Source organism: Condylura cristata, unplaced genomic scaffold, assembly GCF_000260355.1.
Source record: "Condylura cristata isolate star-nosed mole 26May11 unplaced genomic scaffold, ConCri1.0 scaffold00004, whole genome shotgun sequence".
Lineage (NCBI taxonomy): Eukaryota > Metazoa > Chordata > Mammalia > Eulipotyphla > Talpidae > Condylura > Condylura cristata.
The window spans coordinates 59,069,784-59,089,445 of NW_004567105.1; the positions used below are offsets into that span (position 1 = coordinate 59,069,784).

The 19,662-nt window shown below is 46.6% G+C and overlaps 1 protein-coding gene across 1 annotated transcript in view; it reads left to right on the forward strand.

Moving 5' to 3' along the window:
* Positions 1–19,242: 19,242 nt before the first annotated feature.
* The window catches only part of SFMBT1 (Scm-like with four mbt domains 1), a 71,834-nt gene continuing 71,414 nt past the window's right edge, over positions 19,243–19,662 (forward strand). The window contains exon 1 of the mRNA XM_004676066.2: positions 19,243–19,497. The gene's annotated coding sequence lies outside the window, so the exon portion shown is untranslated. The remainder of the gene's footprint in view (positions 19,498–19,662) is intronic.

A 19,662-nucleotide genomic window follows, 5' to 3' on the forward strand; every position in this document is an offset into this window, starting at 1 on the left:
TGCCCAACAGCCAGGCCCACACTTTTCTGTGACCACTCATGGCTACCTCTCCTTAAATATGTCAACCCAGCTTCCTCCCAACTGCCAACTAACTTGTGCTCCCAGCACCACCAGCACCCCCTCATCACTGATGGGGCCATTCTTTTATTTTATTTATTTATGCATACAAGAACTGGGGAGCAGGCCAGAGGTGCAGGTGTGTGTGTCAGAGAGGATTCACTAGAAACAGAATGGGGAACAGAGCAGGTAGATCAGCAAGTGACATACACAGCTGAGGAAAGCAGCATGCAAGACAGGAAAGGTCTGCTGTGCCATGTGGGTCAGGTCCCTGGCCAGGGATAGAACTCATGTTTCAGTGGCTGCAGATAGCTTGAGAGTTGATAGGGCTGAGACTGTAACACCTGCACCAACAGGGAGGTGATGGAGCCACTCTTTATCATTGCTCCTGGTCTCCTTCATAGTTGGGGAGAACTAATTGCTAACCCCACTTCCAGTGAGCTCTGCACTGGAGGTCAAAGGAGGCAAAGGTCAGCTCTGAGGAAAGTCTGGAGGTTAAGATGGTTCTGGGTACCACAGGGCCTGGGAGTCTGGTGCACCCACAGGCAACTCCCAAGGGGCAGCACACAGATGCTGTGCTGGAGCAGATGGAGAGAAGCTTCTGAGTCCCGAGCGCTTCCTGGAAACCACTGTGCCTCACACAGGAGAAGCCTGTGGTTGTCGGGCCACACGTGACCACTGTTGGTCTCACCCCAGAGGCTGCACACAACTGTCATTTGGGTGTTTCTGCAAATGGGGTTCCAGACCTCAAAGGGCTCTCCACGACCGTCCAGGGCACAGAGGTCAATACAGGACACATCTTCCTGCACATCTTCCTGCCTTAGCCATCAAGAGATAAGAGTGGGCGTCAGAGACACTTGGGAAATGGAAGGCACGCAGATCTTTCTAAATGGCCACAAGCTCTCTAAACAGAAAACTCAATAGGATTTAATCTGCAACTCAGATTCAATCTGCTAAGTAGGGAAGAAAATGTGTGGTTGTTATGGCAACCCCAAATTGCCCAGACCCATTTTGGTCTCTGAGGTGGGAAAGGGAGCAGAGCAGAGCTGAGCCTCTGCCTCTCTTGTGGGGATGTTTTGGGGAGTGGGGGAGGGGGCAGCATAGACACACCTGCGGGGGAGCAGAGGTATCCTTCCCACCTCCCTAACTCCGGTCTGACACCCTGAGCCCGATGGCATTAAACAAAGGGGGCTAACTGGTTCTGGACCCCCACTCTGAGGCCTGGGGCCCAAGTTGCTCTAGCCTGTGTTCTAGAACCAGCCCCTTACTAAGGGTCCATTCTCCCTTTTCCTGGAGGGCCAGTCACACCCCAGAGCAACCTGGATGTGGCACCCTTGCTTCTCCTACTCTTCAATCCCACATCTTCCTGGAAGATTTGGTGCCCATAAGCCTGGTCATGGATGTGGGATAGCCTGGCACAACCCCTGAGTCCAGTAAGGAGGGACCAAGGGACTCACAGCCTCCTATTAGTGCCAACCAAACCACAGAGGAAGGATGTGGGATGGATCTTTCCACTCACAAGCACACTGTGCTGCCAAACTGGCTTCCTCTTCTCCACCAAGAATGAAATAGAACCAGTCTGGTTTGTTGCCTCTGTGGTCTGTGCCAACGTGGGCCCAGGTCTGGGTGGGGTGTGTGGTAGAGGAGAAGCCTGCTGCTCTAGAGGACACCATCTTGTCACCGGCTGGTCTCTTGACTGTCCAGAGCCTCCAGGCCGAAGTCCTGGCTCTTGAGCAGACCTTCAAGCTCCAGCTAATCTGAGCCTGTAACGTCCATCTCTGTGGCCCCAGGCCTGGCTATAGAACACCTAATGCGTGAGTGAATGAGTGAGTGAGTGAGTGAGTGAGTGGGTGAGTAGAGGGCTGAGAGCAGAGGAAATGAGCGGGCCAGGTTAGGGTGAACAGCTGACAGGCCTTGAATGCCAGGCCAGAGGGGAGTATCTGTCAGGTTCTCTACCCCCAGCGTCTGTGCTGGCCCAGAGACAACTCCCATCTTCCAAAGGAACCGCTGAAGTCCCTGGCAGATGTGGCCCTATCACTTGATCTCCCCTCAGAGAGAAAGGGACCCCAGGGCCCATCCCTCAGAGCCTGGTTCACCTGGCTCCTGCTGCGAGCTGCTTCCTTGGGATCCTGCAGACCAGATGCTTTTGCTACACAGTTTGTGAGTTCGCCTGCTTATCCAATTAGTGCTAATTGGGAACAGGAAATGGAGGGGAGGGAAGAGGGTAGGTCTCCTTCTCTGAGGTCCTTGTCAGCACCTGAGACTTTCAGGTACTCCCGTGGGCCCTGGGTGGTGGCACAAGGTCACCCCAGCACTATGTACACTGAGTCCATGTGTAGGTGGGACTCTTCTGTTCAGAGGGTTTGTGATGTCTTTGGCTAATTCCTCCTTAGGTGCTAGCCACTCCCAGCTTAGGTAGGCTACCTATTCCTTCTGAATCCACCCCCACCCCGACACAGACACAGCTCTTGACAGTTTTTAAACCTAGGAATGAAGGGCCCAGTGCCTGGTGAGAGAGGCAAGGAGGGTCTAGGAGTGTCATGACCCTCTGTCCCAGCCTTAGTGCCTGGCCAAGAACACAAGAAAAGATTTGTTGGGGCCTCCCCAGAGATGGGGGTGTCCAGAGACAAATCACCTGCTGCATCAAGAATTTTCAGCTTCTGGGCTACTCTGCTCCCACCCCCACACAGGCGTGGTCACAGCCTGATGACAGAGACTGTACTGGGGGAAGCATGGGGTATATGTACATGTGGAAAGGCCCCACCCCAGTCTAGACAGAAACACTTCCCTCTCCAGAGCTATGGCTCTCCTTACCCCGTACGGTACTTATGTTAACCATCGACCATGAGTACCTTCATGAGCACAGTCAGGCCTCCCTCTTAGCAGACCTGGACCTGGTCAACATAGGACCATTCAGAGTCTTAGACTCGGGCATTCATTTCTGGAAGTAGTGACCTCAGGGCTCAAAGTTGTCCAGATATTAAGATTCCTAAATGCCAGCAGAGATCAGCTGGTTTCAGCCACTGTGAAATAGATTTGTTTCTGTGCTGCAGGCACTAGAGATGACAGAGTGGACAGCGGCCTTCACCCAGGCCCAGGAGCCCAGAGAAGAGCCTGGGTTACTGGTGGCCACTAGAGGGCAGGACCCTCCTGTGTGTCTCCTGCCCTGGATTGAGTTCTGCTAGCAGGGTCAAGCAGAGGCTAGGATGCTGCCCAGAGTCCACTGAGCCCTAGATCTAGACTGCTGAGCAGAAGACCTCCCTGTGTCTATAGGCTTCGGCCTCCTGGGAGTTCAGCCCTGGGAGTCTGGCTCCTGCACTGGCAGTGAGTGACCCCTCAGTCCATATTAGGTCAGCCTCCTTCCTGTACACTAGGAAATTGAGACAGGGAAGAAACTAGCCCACCCTATGGGTGAGTTGAAGTAGATATTTCCTGAGGGCTGAGAGAGGATTTCCTGAACCAGGAATCTACCACGCCTTGGGTGCTTTTAAGATCACCCTGCTTTTGCATGCTGTTGAGAAACCTGAGGCTCAGAGAGGACTGCATTTGCAGGAAGGGTGGTGCCAGGATTCCAGCCAAGTCAAGGAGGATGGCAGAGCCTGTGTCTGAATGTGGGTACCAGGCAGCCACAAACAAGAGAGTTGGGGGACTCCTGTCCTTTTGCCAAGTATCCAAGGAATAAACCCCTCAGACTATAGAGTACACCCCTGTTAATGCAAGGGCCCCCTCTACAGCTCCAGTCACCACAGGAATTGGTGTATCCATTTCACAGATGGGAACACCACCCTTTTGCTAACAGCTTCTTCAGTGGCTTCTTTGGCTTTAGTACACTCTTTCCCTTCCTATTTTCAACTTTTTAAAAAAAATTTATGCATACGTAACTGGAGGGAGCAGTAGGCTGAACAGGCGATCCCAGAGGTCAGCTCCCTAGCCTAGGATCGAATTCATGCCTTAATGGCTGGCAATAGCTTGATAGCAGTGATACTTTAGTCTCTGCCACCACAGAGGCCTCCTGTTTTCATCTTTCAAAAAGTAGTTTTAAAGTTAAAATAAAAAGTTTAAAATTGTTATTTTTATTACATAAGAAATAAGTGAATACATGTGCTAAAATTTTTATATACAATGTAATAAATTAAGTGAAAAGACTTCCTTGGTCTGTTCCCCACAAGTTTGGGGCTCCCCAGCACCCACAGTGTGATATTTTTCTATAAAATGAGAATAAGAGCCTTTCTGATGGCACAGAAGTTAAATAAAGTCAGTGTTTTGAGTTTAATTCCTGGCCAGGGAGCTGACTCCTCTGGCCTACACCTCAGTTCTTGTATGCATAAGTAAATAAAAATAAATCTTTGGGGGAAGAAAGCATAAAAGTACTTCCTCTACTCAACCACCAAGTTGTTATTGCTATAGCTCTTTGCTATAAAAAACAACCAGGGTGTGTTTAACATACCTGGCTGATTTATCCAACGCTAGGTGAATGTTTTGATAGGTTTTGCTCTCCCAGCAACAGTGCTTTAGTTTGCTTACTGCCTGGGCCCTGTAGGCCCATGACATAAGGATAAGGACCTGATGTCCTCATGTCCTGTCTTTGTCCCTTCATTTTGTCTGCAATATCCAACCCTTTCTCCTTTAAAATCTTAAATTTCAAATTATTTTCAGATCTCATTTTCTCCTTTTCCCCTGTTGTTAATTTGGGTTGGAATGGGGGCAGGTCAGGAGGTGGAAGAAGCCCAGAAGGCAGGAAATGCCTTCCAGAGACTGCTGCCTTGAGGGGGACAGTGGAGGCTGGTCTCTCTCCATGGACACAAATCTCCCTCAAATCAGCCATCTCTGTCTCCCTTCTCCATTCATGCAGCTGTCGCGGAACATCTGCCTATGAGGAACGCCCTTGGGATTTAGCCATTCCCCTAGTCCTGGACCTCTTGGCTGTTTCCAGTGGGTGCTCTTATAGACCATCACCCTGGTCATTGCCGCAGTGGTCTTCTCTAGGGTCTTCTTGGGGACACTAAAAAGTGGAATTTCTGAGCTGAGGAGAAGCGCTATATCACCTTCAAAAAGCCTATCCCATAGCGCATACCAGGGTAAGGGGACTTACTGCACTTGGATGAATTCCCTCATTGCCCAAGTTTGCTCATTCTATCCTCTCCATCCATCCATATATACATACGTACATACACATATTCACCTGTATATATTTAAGATGTACAATTTGATGATTTAATACATATGTACATTGTGAAATAACCACCATATTCAAGATAGTTAACATAGCTGCCGATGACCACTTGGGTTGCTCCCATCTCTTGTTCAATGTGCGCTGGATGTGGGAGTGCAGGTATCTCTGAAATCCCAACTTCAATCCCTTTGGATAAATACCCAGAAGGATTGAGGAATGACCATATTAGTTTTCATGCTGGCTGGCTGTGCAGTAGCCATCCTAATAGGTGTGAGGGAATATCTCATTGTGGTTTTTATTTGCATTTCCCTGATGACTAGTTTTAGCGAGCAGTGTCTGATACACCTGTTGGCTACTTCTTATTCATATATCTTTTTTTTTTTTAAGATTTATTTACTTATGCATACAGAACTGGGGTGTAGGCCAGTGCTGCTGGGGTAGTGAGAGGATTCACCAGAGACAGAGTGGGGAGCAGAACAGGCAGACCGATGAAGCACACTGCTGAGGGGAGCAGCAGGCAGGTCAGGAGCCCTCTGCTGTGCCATGTGGGTCACCTCTGGGTCGGGATCGAACTCATGCTGAAGTGGCTTTAGCTTCTCAGTGCTGTTCTTTAACCTGCTGCACCACCAGAGAGGGCCCTCATATACCTTCTTTGGAAAAATGTCTGTTCATGTTCTGTGACTATTGTTTATTTGGGTCATTTGTATTTATGCCATTGTGTTCAGTTTCTTAAGTATTTTGCCTATTAACCCTTTATCAGACCTAGAGTTGGCAAATATTTTTTTTCCCATTCCAGAGGTTGGCTTTTCATTTTGTTGACTTATCATTTCTTATTTAGTGATCACCTTTACTTTTTCTTCTATGAAGAATCTGTTTATATATTTTGTCTATTTTCTCATGTCTTTATTTATCATTGATTTGTAACACTTTATGGATTCTGAATTTAAAACCTTTGTTATATGTATGACAATTTTTTTCCCAAGTCCATCACTTGTATTTTTGCTTTTTAATTGTGGCATAATATTATGCTAATTTCAGGTGTACAAATAATGATCTGACATTTGCATATATTGGGAAATGATTTCTGCAATAGTATAGTTGATATCTATCACCAAACATAATAACTAAAATTTTCTTTCTTGTGAAAGAAATTTAAGATCTAAACCTCTTAACAACTTTCAAATATGCAGTACAGTCACCCTTTGGTATCCCTGGGGCAATTGTTTCCAGGATCCTTCCTAGACATCAAAACCTATAGATATTAAGTCCCTTACATAAAATGATATTTGCATATAACCACCCATGCACTTTAAATCTGACCTGGATTACTTGTAATACTTAGTACAATAGAAGTACTATGTAAATAGTTTTGAATGTATATTGTTTCTGAAATAATGACAAGAAAAAAAATCTGTGTGTATTCTTTAAGATGGAAACATTACAGGCCTAACTACATAGTAGATGTTTTAAATCTGCGCTTGATTGATTCAGTGATACAGAGTCTGCAGCTAGAAGGTCAGTTTTATATATCATTATTAACTAAATAATTTTTTAAAGATTTATTTATTTATGCATATAAGAACTAAATAATTTAGCTGTATGTTACATTCAACATTGTGATGTTGAACATCTTTTCATGTTAACTGCTGGCCATCTGTCGATCTTTGGAAAAATGCTCAGATTTTCTGCCCATTTTTTTTCATTGGATCACTTGTTTGCTATTGAGTTTTTTGAGCTTGGGTGTTAACCTCTTGTCAGATACATGATTTGCAAGTACCTTTCCCCATTGAGTAGACTGCATTTTTAGCTTGATGGTTTCCCTTGATGTGCAGAGTTCTTTTAGTTTTTAGCTTGATGGTTTCCCTTGATGTGCAGAGTCCTTTTAGTTTGATGGAGTCCTACTTGCTGATTTTTGCTTATGTTGCGTTTGTTTTAGTATCAGATTCAAATCATCATCAAAAGACTGATGGTGAAGAGCTTGCCCCTATATTTTTTTTTCTAGGAGTTTTGTGGCTTCAAGTTTTATAGTCAAGTCTTTCATCCATTTTAAAGTTGGTGTGAGATTTAACTTTGCCTAAGGTACTACTTGTTGTGTACAAGCCAGACCTTGTCATTTTCTTGTTAAAATTCTTTGCTATTTCTACAGATGGAAGTCCAGGACTATGACCTGTTAGAGAAATGTACAAATTTATTCATGATGTGGCCCTCCTGGAGCCTCATGTTCACAGGTGTAAATGGGCTGAGGCCAGTCCCTACCTCGGACAATCCTTGTGGCAATTGTAGATCACAGCCAAGTGAGCCCTCAGCAGTAGCAGTGTCAGGGCTCAGCTTCTTACACTTCTGGTATCAAGGCCCTTTATGAACAAAGCTCCAAACACTTTCAGTCTAATCTTCCATACTCCAGCCCAAGGGAACTGCTCACTGTCCCCATTCTTTCCACCTCCAGACCTCTGCACAATCAATTCTTTCCTCCCGATTTCCTTTTTTTCCAGCCCTTTCCCAAGCTTTCCAAAAATCTTTAGTCTACCTCCACTATATCTGCTCCTCCAGATTCACCCTGCCTCACCCTGCACTGCCATGATCCAGATCCTGGCTGTCTTCACAATGACTGCGCTCTCCTCAGGGAGGAAAGCTGGGTCTTGATCATCTCAGGTGGCCCCACCAGCTCATCCTGGAGCCCAAATCTGCTCTCCTGTCTGAATTAAGGAACCAGGGAGTCACCTCCCACATTCAGGTCACATGAAGGGCAGGGACAGAACAGGGAAGTTCACCAAAGGGCTGACCTCTGCCCAGTGCCACAGGATGAGCCTGGATTCAGTAGGGGGGGGGGGGAGGGTGCACCTTGCCCCACCCCCAGAGTACTCTAAGATTCAAGGTAGGGACTGTCTGGTGAGGCCTCTCCTGAAGCTGAACCCACTAGCTCCTGACCCAGGCCACCTCTGTGAGCCTGTAAGACTCTGGAGACTGAGGTCAGCTGCCTGCAGGGCCTCCTCCTCTAAGCTGGGCTTGGACTGCACACTAGCTCCTGGCTCCTCCCTGACATTTGTTAGCAAGGCTGGCTGAGGGTATGGTTTTTCCTACTCAGACTTAATCTAATTAGGTTGAATTGCCCTGAATCTACCTACATGGACAAGCGTAACCTTTCTGGATCTCTGACTCTGGGCTAGCAACCCCCCTTCTCTCTTTGACTTCACTTTCTGTCTACAGAAAATGGGATGATCTGGGACAGACTTCAGGTGAAGGGCAGCTGGACACCTTGGACAGCTGGAATGTGGCCCCAGGTGCCAAGAGCTTAGCAAGAATGTCAACATCTGCTGGCCAAAGTTATGGGAGAGGCTGGAGTATTGAATCTCTGGGCTACCCTGAACCTGTCTCAGGTTTCTCCTGCCCCTTCCTTATCTCCCCTTGCCCTCCCACAAAGATAACTGGGCTTTTTCTGGCCAGTAACCACCAAGGGCTTCAGGGAAATCGAGGGCAAACTCAGTTGATGATGGAAATGGCCAAAACAAAACAAAAACAAACCCAAAACTCGTTTTTCTAAAAGAGTTAAAAAAAAAAATCCAAATCTTGGGTTCTGGGCTTATTTTCTTAGACCAGAATGGCTGAACCTGAGAGAGGGTGGATAGAGAGGGAATGAGGGATGATGGAGTACAGGGCAGGGACAGGTCTTTCTGCCAGCCTGCAGCCCTTGGAGGGTTATGTTGGAGACTGTGAAGAGCTGGCTGTTTGGACAAATGATGGGCAGGTGGCTTTTTACTGAGCTTCTGTTTTGTCATCTACAAGCTAGGGGGATGCTGCCTACTCAGTAGGGGCGGTGAGAATCAAATGGATCTGCATGCTAGAGCATCTAGCACAGGGCTGTCGTGCACATGTGGTGTTCGTGGTGCACAGGACGTGCAGCACAGTGATCACTGATCAGAACTGGCCAACAATAGTTGATCCCCAATTCATGGTGATGCTGCCCCAGTGCCAGCTGTCTGAGTGCCTGTGTTGTAGGCACCTGTGTACACTGTAAGTCCATGCCCATTGCACTGGGTCCTTGTGGATGTGTGTGTCTTTGTGTGCCTGAGGTATGTGGGGGGGGGGTTTCCACGTGCAGCATGTGTGACCATTTGCTTGGGGATCATTTCTCCTTCAGAACCAGTTCTTAGGAGGTAGCAGGTAAGGGGTAGTCTGAGGTAGGGCTATTGCCTGGATGGAGGGAGGAGTGGATAGGCTAAGCTCAGGGACAGAGACTAGGTTAACACCTGTGGGGTGCAGTTGCTAAGGTCTTCCAAGGTCAAGCCCTGCACCACCTGCACCAGGACTGCCCCTCAGGAAAGGGTTGGGTGCAGCCTCCATAGCAAAGTTGGCTACAGCTGACTCTCATGTCCCACCATGACCTGGCAGTCCTGGAGCCTCAGAAAAGCCCAGAGAAGAGTAATTAGTGGCTCAGCTTGCCTGAGGGTGTGATGTGAACTGCGAAGCTCTGAAGAGAGTAGAATATGGTGGTATAAGTCTCTAAATGTCCATGCTGCAAACTGCTACTTACATGTTCATGACTTTACTCAGCAGCCAACAGGCTGGACGTTCACTTGCCACTGCTATCAGAACTAGGAGGACCCATTAACCGCCAAGGTCACACAGGGCGGACTAGAAGAAGGGCTACTGGTGTGCACCTGGCAACTGTCCGCCTCCCCTACCCACATCCCCGCCGCCCTTCCCGAGGGATTCTTCATTGCAGAACGCACCCTGGAGGCTTGTTTTTCCTGTTTAGGAAGAGCTTACATTTAATAAAGTGCATTAATTATGACTTTCACCTACATGACACCCATGAAACCATGACCTTGAAGTCTTATCTTCCCCAGAAATTTCCTTGGGCCTCTTCCCAGTCAATATCGCCTACCTCAGAAGTAGCTACTGCTCTGGTCTCTATCAATAGAGATGAATTTTTCTGTCATAGATTGTCAAATAAATATAGTTAGGTTCTCTTTTATGTGTGCCTTCTTTTGAGCAACATGTTTTTTGATTCATCCATGTTGTATGTAACATTGATTCACCAGCTTTGAGAGGATGAATATGGAGTAGCATTCAAGGGTATGGATATACCACACTTTACTAGTCTTCTGTTGACAGGCATTTGGGTGGTTTTGTTTTTGGCTATTGTCATTAACTGCTGTGAATATTCTTGTGCAATATTCTTATTCACTCTGTGTGTGGACATGTTTTTATTTCTTTTGGGTGAACATCTAAGAGTAGAGTGACTAGATCAAAGGGTGTTTTTAACTTTATAAGAAATTAACAATAGCAATGTGTATGAATTCCCACTGTTCCTTAGCCTTGGGGGTCCCCCTTGCTTTAGACCATGGGGTGCCACAAAGCTGTTGTCCCATATAGAGGTTGCAGGTAGAAGGCATCCTCCAGGAAATAGAAATCTTGTCACCAGGAAGAGAGCTGGCTGATGTGGGTTATATCCTGGGGCAGCCAGCAGGGGAGAGGGGAGAGTGGGACAATTCACCCTTGGTGAGCACCGGCTACAAGTAATGTTCTGAATGCTGGGGTCTTCCCAGGAATAGCAGACACTTGCTCCCCACAGAACCCAGCCCCTACCTACCAAATCCTTAACAGTTTCTCTCTGGATCCACATTGGATGGATTATATGACCCAGCACACCTGGGAAGGTATCTAGTACCTCGCTTTGATCATCTCACTGAGCCCAAGGAAAGGCCTTGAGAGAGAGGGACTCTGACCCTGCTGCTATCAGCAAAACTGGGCTACACCTCCAATTTCTTACCTCCAGGCAAAAAGGGAAATGAGACCTCCTTTCTTGGAGAGAGGCCTTTTCTATAAGCACATGCACAAACACAAAAAACTGACCCTAAAAAGGGTCACTCAACCAGGAGCTGCTCTGAGTGGGTTGTGTCATGGGCCTGTGGGTAGGCCTTTGTGTGGGCACACAGCAGGTATCAGTGAGAGAAGGATGAATGATTGATTTAGTCTAGCTCTGCTGTTTGAAAAAATGCTAGAAAACTCATTCTCTGAAATATTCAAAAGTGTGTTCACAGTTCAGTCCCAAACCTTGGGACTGAAAGAACTTCTAGATATCTTTGAGTATACTGTTCTACCTTAATCAGCCCAAGTGTTACTAGCCCAATTTAAGGATAAAGTAATTGGTATCAGAGGGCCTTCCCTGGTGGTGCAGTGGGTTAAAGTGCAGCACTATGAAGCTAGCTGCAGCTGCCTCAGCACAAGTTTGATCCTGGGTCAGGAAGATGACCCAAATGGCGTGCCCTGTCTTGCCTGCTGCTCCCCTCAGTGGTGTACTTTGTCGATCTGCCTGTTCTGCTCCCCACTCTGTCTCTGGTGAAGCCTCTCACCGCCCCTTTACCTCTGGCCTGTACCCTAGTTCTGTATGCATAAATAAACAAATCTTAAAAAGAAGTAATTGGTGGCCCTCCCTGGTGGCACAGCGGGTTAAAGCACTGCACTGAGAGGCTGGGGCCACTTCAGCATAAGTTCGATTCCCGCCTGCCCCAGAGGTGACCACATGGCGTGGCAGACCTCTGCTGCTCCCCTCAGCAGTGCGCTTCATCGATCTGCCTGTTCTGCTCCTCCACTCTGTCTCTGAGGCCTCTCACCACCCCTGAGCTTCTGGCCTGTACCCCAGTTCTGTATGCACAAATAAATAAATTAAAAAAAAAAAGAAGTAATTGGTGTCAGAAAGTTAAGTGACCACCTCAGATTTTGTCCCATAGACCTGGTAGAATGACTGGATGAAGACAGTGGAGAATGTAAACTGGAGGTCTCAGGAGCAAGACCCAATAGGAATGAAAATCAAATATCTCAGGAATTATGAAGTAACTAATGAGAATATTAGCATTCATTTAATCATATTTCATCGTGTATAAAGCTATTGGGTAAAGCAAGAGACACTGGGTTTCCCAGATTTTGTCTGTACTACGCAGAAATATCTTTTCAGTGCCTAGTACTGACACACAGGAACCAAGCTAGGGGACTTAGAGGTGGTATCACTTATTGGTTGGTAAGGCAACTGCAAGGCTCTTGCCTATCAGGGAAAATAAGCTGCCATGTAGCTAGAGCAGGCAGGTATAGATTCATAGCATTATCCTAACAGCTGCTGTATGTAGGCAATATGTTAAGTAGACAGGAAAAATTGCAGCCTGGGGAAAGGCAGAATGAATGAAGGGCATGGGGCAAGTGGAGATTGGGGTCTCCAGTGTGGCAAGCAGGCAGGGTGTGGAGAGAGAGGAATAGAGGCTGTGCTGGCCCAAGTCTAGCAGGTGGGGCTGGGAAGGTCTATGGAAATAGGTCCCCTTACCATTTCCTACCCTGGATGCCCTTTTCCTGCCAAGTCTCTTCCAAGACCCCTGTGGCCAATCCTCTTCATGAAACTTCCACCCCTCTAGGAGGGTTGTGATGGGCTAATAGAGAGTGTGAGCTGGCCTTCCTGCTCCTTCCTGCCACCTGGGTTGCAGGTACTGTCAGGTGCCCTGGGCCAGCATAACAAGCCTTGGTGTCCTGGTCTCAAATAGCAATCCTTCAGTCCCAATCTGAGTCCTAGTTCCTGGCATTGGCCTCTCTAGGGGGGAGCTAATTATTATTATTATTTTTTGTCTAATTCTTTTCAATGTGCTATCCAGAGCAAGAGATTAGAAAACCACAAAGAATGAAGACTAAATGCCCCATCAAAGACAACACATTAAATAAAAGTATGTGTATTTATGTTAACATATATTGGTGTGTGTATGTGTGACTTCTAATGTGATTGGGATTTTTATTATGCATATTCATATATATATATATTTTAAAGTTTTATTTATGAATATAGAACTGGGGTACAGGCCAGAGGTGCAGGGGCAGTAAGAGGATTCACCAGAGTCAGAGTGGGGAGCAGAGCAGGCAGATTGACAAAGTACACGGCTGAGGAGAGCAGTGGGCGAGACAGGAAAGGTCTGCTGTGCCATGTGGGTCACCTCCCTGATTAGAAATTGAACTTGTGCTGAAGTGGCTGCTGCTAGTTGGAAGTGTATGCTCTAACCCACTACATCACTATGGAGGGCCCTTTATATATATTTAATATATGCTATATGAATTTCATTGTGCTGTATATTTTAATATATTTTGTATCATACTTTTTACAATATATAACATATTTTCATAGAATCTATGTTACATTAATTATTATGTAATTAATACATTATTTTATATTTAATATATAATATTTATATTGTTAACTAAAACGTTCACACGTTCACAGAACACTTACACATGCACGCTCATAGCAGTATTATTAATAATAATGCTAAATGCCGATCTACAAGGGAATGGATAAAGTGTGGTATAGCCATACAATGGAATACTATTCAGTAAGAAAAAGGAATGAATTACTGATATATTCAACAATATGGAAGGATCTCAAAATCATTAAGCTGTTTGACAGAAGACCATTAAAAAGACTACTTATGATATAATTCCATTTATAGAAAATTATAGAAAATGGAAACTAACCTGTAGTGACAAAAAGCAGACTAGTGCCTGCCTGAGTGCAAGGATAGTGGGAGGGATGGATTGCAAGAGACAAAAAGTAACTTCTGGAGGTAATGAAACATGTTTCTTAATTGTAGTGATTGTTTCATAAGTATATTCATATATAAGAATTGTTAAGTTTATAGTTTAAGTGTGTAATTTACTGTACTTTGCTATGCTTTACCATATAGGAAAAAACAGATCTCAATCACATTTCTTCAACAATATGACTAATATTTTGTATAATTTTCTTAATATTATTAAATGCATTATTTCCAAAGACCAAATGCTTATATTCTTTTGACAAATAAAATGAAAATTATTTTAAAATAATATTGATCTCAGTCCTCCTTGGTGGCAGGAGGGGTTAAGTCTCAGCACTATGAAGCTGTCCACAGCTACTGCAGCATGAGTTCAATCCCCAGCCAGGGAGCTGACCCACATGGTGTGGCAGACTTCTCTTGTCCTGCTCACTGTTCCCCTTAGCAGTGTATTTCAGTAGGTCTGACTGTTCTGCTTCTCAGATTCACTATGTCTCTGGTGAATCATCTCACCACCACCCCTCACCTCTGGCCTACACCCCAGGTCTTGTATGCATCAATAAATAAACCTAAAAAAAAAGGTATCGATCTCATTTGTACATCTTCCTTTTAAAACTTTAATATTTTTTGTGTATGTTTTATAAATACATGTAATATTTTACTAGAACAGAATGTGTAAAATATAATTTACACATGTTCAATAAACATTTTAGAGGACACAGTTTCAAAACCTCAAAGATGGGTATAGACTGGATCTGCTCTCTGGATCTGCACTCAGTGGGCATTTTGTATAACAATAATATTATTTCACCTGAAATAAATAAGGGGCTAAAATTAAAGAAAAAATAAGTGACCGCTGGTGATTAGGGGAATCTATGGAAAGTATGGGAAGAACTTTTTGGGTGAAGTAATCCTCTGGAACTTGATTGTGGTGGTACCACTCTTGCATTCAGAAACCTGCACACTTATAAAGTGGATGAATTTCACTGCATGCAAATTATGCCTCAAAAAAAAGAAAAAGAACATGGTAAAAAAAATATCGTGTTGGTCAAACAAGTCACCACATGAACTACATTTGACTCATGGGCTGTGTTCTCTGTACCAGTCATTACAGATTTTTCTCTTCTCACACCATTTTATTTGCTTTCATAGAATTTTAAAATTGAGATACTAGTCACATACCATGAAATTCACCCTTTTAAAGGACACTGTTTTTTGGTTTAGTCTGTCATAAGGCTGAATTTTAGAACATTTCACAAACCCAGAGAGAAAACTCAGCCCAATTTCCTCTGCTTTGCTGATATTCTCCATTACCAGTGGTACTTGTGAGCTCTCTATTTTTTAAAGATTTATTTATTTATGCATACAGGAGCTGGGGTACAGGCCAGAGGTGCAGGGGTGGTAGTGAGATGATTCACCAGAGACATAGTGAATCTGGGGAGCAGAACAATCAGATCGACCAAAATACACTGCTGAGGGGAATAGTGGGCAGGACAGGAGAGGTCTGATGTGCCATGTGGGTCAGCTTCCTGGCCAGGGATCCAACTCTTGCTGCAGTGACAGCTTCATAGTGTTGAAACTTAACCCCTTGAGCCACCAGGGAGACACAGGTGCTTGTGAGCTCTTAATAGAAGTTGATGGTGCAAAAAGGCTTAAAAAGTATATCACCCATTAATACAAAATCCAGAACATTGTGCTCATTAATTTATTCTTTGTCCCCCTTTACTCCCATAAATTGGAAAAAAGACTGGAAGGAGAGAAGTTTCCCTAGTAATGAGTGGGGCATGATTCTGGGCACTCAAGGATGAAAATGGGGTGGGGGAGGGGCTATGATTTCTTCAAGATAGGCTACTGGGGAAAAGCAAGCAAGTTGCTAGGTAGATGGAAACATGTGGAGAGCTATTTGGAGGTCTCCTGGAAGACATGGCTTTGGGACTAGGCCAATTCTTTCTCATAATTCTGTTGTGCTTTATAGAGTGCAAAGTTTATAAACATTGCTTTGATTCTCTGGATCCAACACAATAGGTGGCTTTATTTTCATTTTATAGATCAGGAAACAGACCCAGATAAGTAAAGGATCCCATATAGAAGGTCTCTGTCACAAGGAGTGACTCAATTTGAACTTGGGCCCAAGCTCTCTGTTGCCAAGTCCACTGCCTTTTCCCTTACAACACAGGAGAGAAAGAAGGCTGGTGGAGGGACTTGTAAGCGTCAAGATTGAGCAGGGCAAGTGTTGAGGGGACATGTGTCACGGGCCTGTGCCACCAAGGCAATAGGACTAACATACTCCACAGTGGAGAGTCATATGTTGTTAGCTCCTAGCCAAGTCATGATGCTTGCCCTACTTGGGCAGATTTTGTTTTTGCTATTTACATTTGGGCTGATGGAAGTTGACTGGTTGGTGGCTAATGAGGCCACTGATTGATGACAGGAGGGCCTGGTAGGTTATGGAGCTTGGATTCTTTTTTTTTTTTGTAAGATTTATGTATTCGTACAGAACTGGGTACAAGCCAGAGATGCGGAGGGTGAGAGGATTCACCAGAGACAGAGTGGGGTGCAGAACAGGCAGATCGACGAAGTACATTGCTGAGGGGAGCAGCGGGCGGGTCAGGAGAGGTCTGCCACACCATGTGGATCTCCTCCAGGGCAGGTGGGAATCTAACTCAAGCGGAAGTGACTTAAGCTTCTTAATGCTGTGCTTTAACCCGCTGCGCCACCAGGGAGGGCCCGGAGTTTGGATTCTTTTTGGGTCAAAAATAGCTCCATGCCCTGGTCCAGGGCACTACTGTCCTCAGAGTTGAGGCCTGGAACTCATGTTCTCATTCATGTGGGAGAGTCAAACACAGACCCTTTAGTCATTGCACAGAGGGAATTATAACCTCCACCTCACAGAGCAGTAGGAAGTACAGAGTGGCAATCTAGCCGTCAGATGTAAGAACCTATTTTACATCCATCCATTTGCTCAAACTGAGGTCTATGAATGGAAATGGAGATTTCAGAAATAGACCAACCCAAATCAAATCCTTGCATAAAAGTAGATTTAATAAACAGAGTAAAGAATTATTTCATGAATGATGACTGCATAAGTAACAAAAACTGGCTGTAGTGGTGACTTAAATTCATATTTCACTTCACAAAGCATTAAAAATAAAAAAGGGATGGTGGGGCCTTTCTGGTGGCACAGGGGTTAAAGTTTCAGTGCTATCAAGCTATCACCAGCCACTATGGCATGAGGTCAATCGCCAGCCAGGGAGCTTAGCCACATGGGCAGCAGACCTTTCCTATCTCTCTTTCTGCCCAAGCAGTGTATTTCAGTCAATCCACTCTGCATGGGTGAGTCCACTCACCCCCTGCACCTCTGGCCTAAACCCCAGTTCTTATATGATACATTAATCTTTTTTTTAAGGATGGACAATCACCAAAGAATTAAATAAAAATTGGAATTGTAGAAAATTAGCAGAAAATAAATTGTCAAAAAGGGTGGGACAAAGCCCACTCTGCTGGCATTAAATAAAAAATATCACAAAGATGAGATAAGGATTGAACATTAGCATAAAACAAAGTAACAAACTGGGATATATTTGCATCAATAATGATACAGAAAGAACAGCTTCAAAATAAAATATGTTTACTTAAAGTTAAAGAGGTTTAAGCCCCTAACAGTTGGATAGGAACAAATCATTTACAGAAAAGGGGCCAGGGACAGTAAATGCGTGGGAAAACATTCATTTTAAAAGTCATCTAAGAATGCTAATGTAAACTTGAACTACTTATAGACACTGAAAAAGTAGGGGGATGGGAAAGATGGTACATAATGCTTAGAAAAGGGCATTAAACTCCTTTCATTCCTCCCTAGGAGGAGAACGAATGGGAATGCTCTTAGGGAAAGTCAAATGACAATATGGATCAAGCTCACCCAGCTAGGTTTTGGCTATTCGATGCCCAGCAAATATCAGCAAACAACTTGTAAAGAACCCAAATATACCACATTAGGAGACTTGCACACCTCAAAAATGAAACATGTGAACAAAAGAAAAATGTTAGTGATCGTAGCAAGCCCAAAAAGATAATATGGTTGCAACTATGTTAAGTATGTTAATTATGGTTAACTATGTACACAGGTGAAATGCTTTTTGTGAGAAAAGTTGCATTCTGTAAAAGTATTATGGATATTTTATCTTTTATGTATTTTTTCTCTCTCTGGCTGTCACATTGTCTATTTAGCAGTGGTTTTAAAAAAATCTCGTTTCAAAAAAAAAAAAATCTCGTTTCAAATTCAGCTACAAGTGCGACTTTGCGCACTTTTGCCTGTTAATGTAGTAATATTTTCCTGCGCCTTGACGAGGTCAGTAGGAAGTAATTTGAGCCCCCGTCTGACACCCCAAACCTCCTCCTTGTCCTGGGGGGGGGGCGCCTCCTTCCTGAAATGCAAAAGTAATCAATACTCCGGTTCAAGACCGCCTCGCCCGGCCCGGGAGTCCCGGAGGTGCCGGGACTCCCTTCCGGAGGGAACTCTTCTGAGCAGGTGGGGAAAAGGGTGCTTCACCAGCACCTGCATTCGCTAGGTAAGGTGCAAGCACCGGGAAGTAACTGCCCATGGTTCCACGGGTTACGGGGCCAGACTGCCGCAACCTTGGAGCTTCTGTCCCGACTCGGGACCCCTAGCTCCTCTACCCGAATTCCGCAGCCGTCTCGTGCCCCCTCGCCGGGCCCCGAGCAGCAGGAAAACTAGGATTTACAGGGCGCCTCCTGCGGAAGCCCGGAGAAACGGGATGCGCAAGGGGGCCCCGGTATAATTTCTCAGACGCCAGCACGCGAGTGCTCTTCCAGGTCTCAAAAACGGGCGCCAGAAGCTCGACGAGGGCCAGGCAGCCCTCTCCAGTGGCGACACGCGCCCATGTAGTATCCAGCCGATGTTCCGTCCGTTCCTTTACTAATGCCATCTTGTCCGAGGCGGTCACGTGCAGACGACAGCATCCCGCTTGTCCCCGAACCGGTCTGCAGGACCCACCCGGGACGCCTCTGGGTTCCTCGCAGTTGGTCCACAACCCAAGGTGAGGAGCGGGGGTCTTTTCCTCGTTTACAGAACCAGGACCGTAGGCGCTGGGTCCCTAGGGGCACGTCTCCCTATCGGGGCTCCTCGGCGCGGAGCCGCAGCGTCGTCGGGGGCTGGTGGCGGGGCCGCGTGCTCTGCACCAAGGCCTCCGCGACAAGTTGTGGGCTGGGGGCCCCAGAGGCGAGGGTGGCTGGCGGCGCTGGACCCTCTGCACCCCAGCCCGCGGCCGCTACTCATCTCTGGGCACCCCAGCCGGGTGGGAAGACGCGCGGACGAGTTCCGAGAGGCCCGGCCCGGGGGTGCCACGCGCGCCGCGCGAGGGGCGCGGGCTGCCGGGAGGAGCGCGGATGGGGGGGGGGGCGCGGGCGCATGCGCTCTGCACCCGTGCCATATTGGAATGAGTCGGAGCGCGGAGCGCCGCCGCCGCCTCCGCCGGAGCGCGGGTGGAGGGGGGCGGGGAGAGCTGCCGGCCGCCCCGCTCCGCCGAGCCCAGCAGGAAGGAGGGCGCGAGCGGGCGAGCGCGGGAGGCGCGAGCGGAAAACGCGCCCGCGCGGGAGAGCGAAAAGACGGAAAGAAAGAAAACGAGCGCGAGAGGGGAAAAAAGCGAGCTATTGAGCGAGCGCGCGCGCGAAAACTCCCGGCAGGTAAAAAAGCGGGGCCGCCGGCTGGGCCTTCCCGCGCGGCGGCCTGAAGGGGCGGCGGCGGCGCTGGGGTGGGGAACGTCGCGGTGCCCCCTTCGAGGTGGCCGCACAACTTTGCCAACGAAAAACCACCGGCGGGCGACCGGCGGCGGGCGGCGGGCGCGCGGG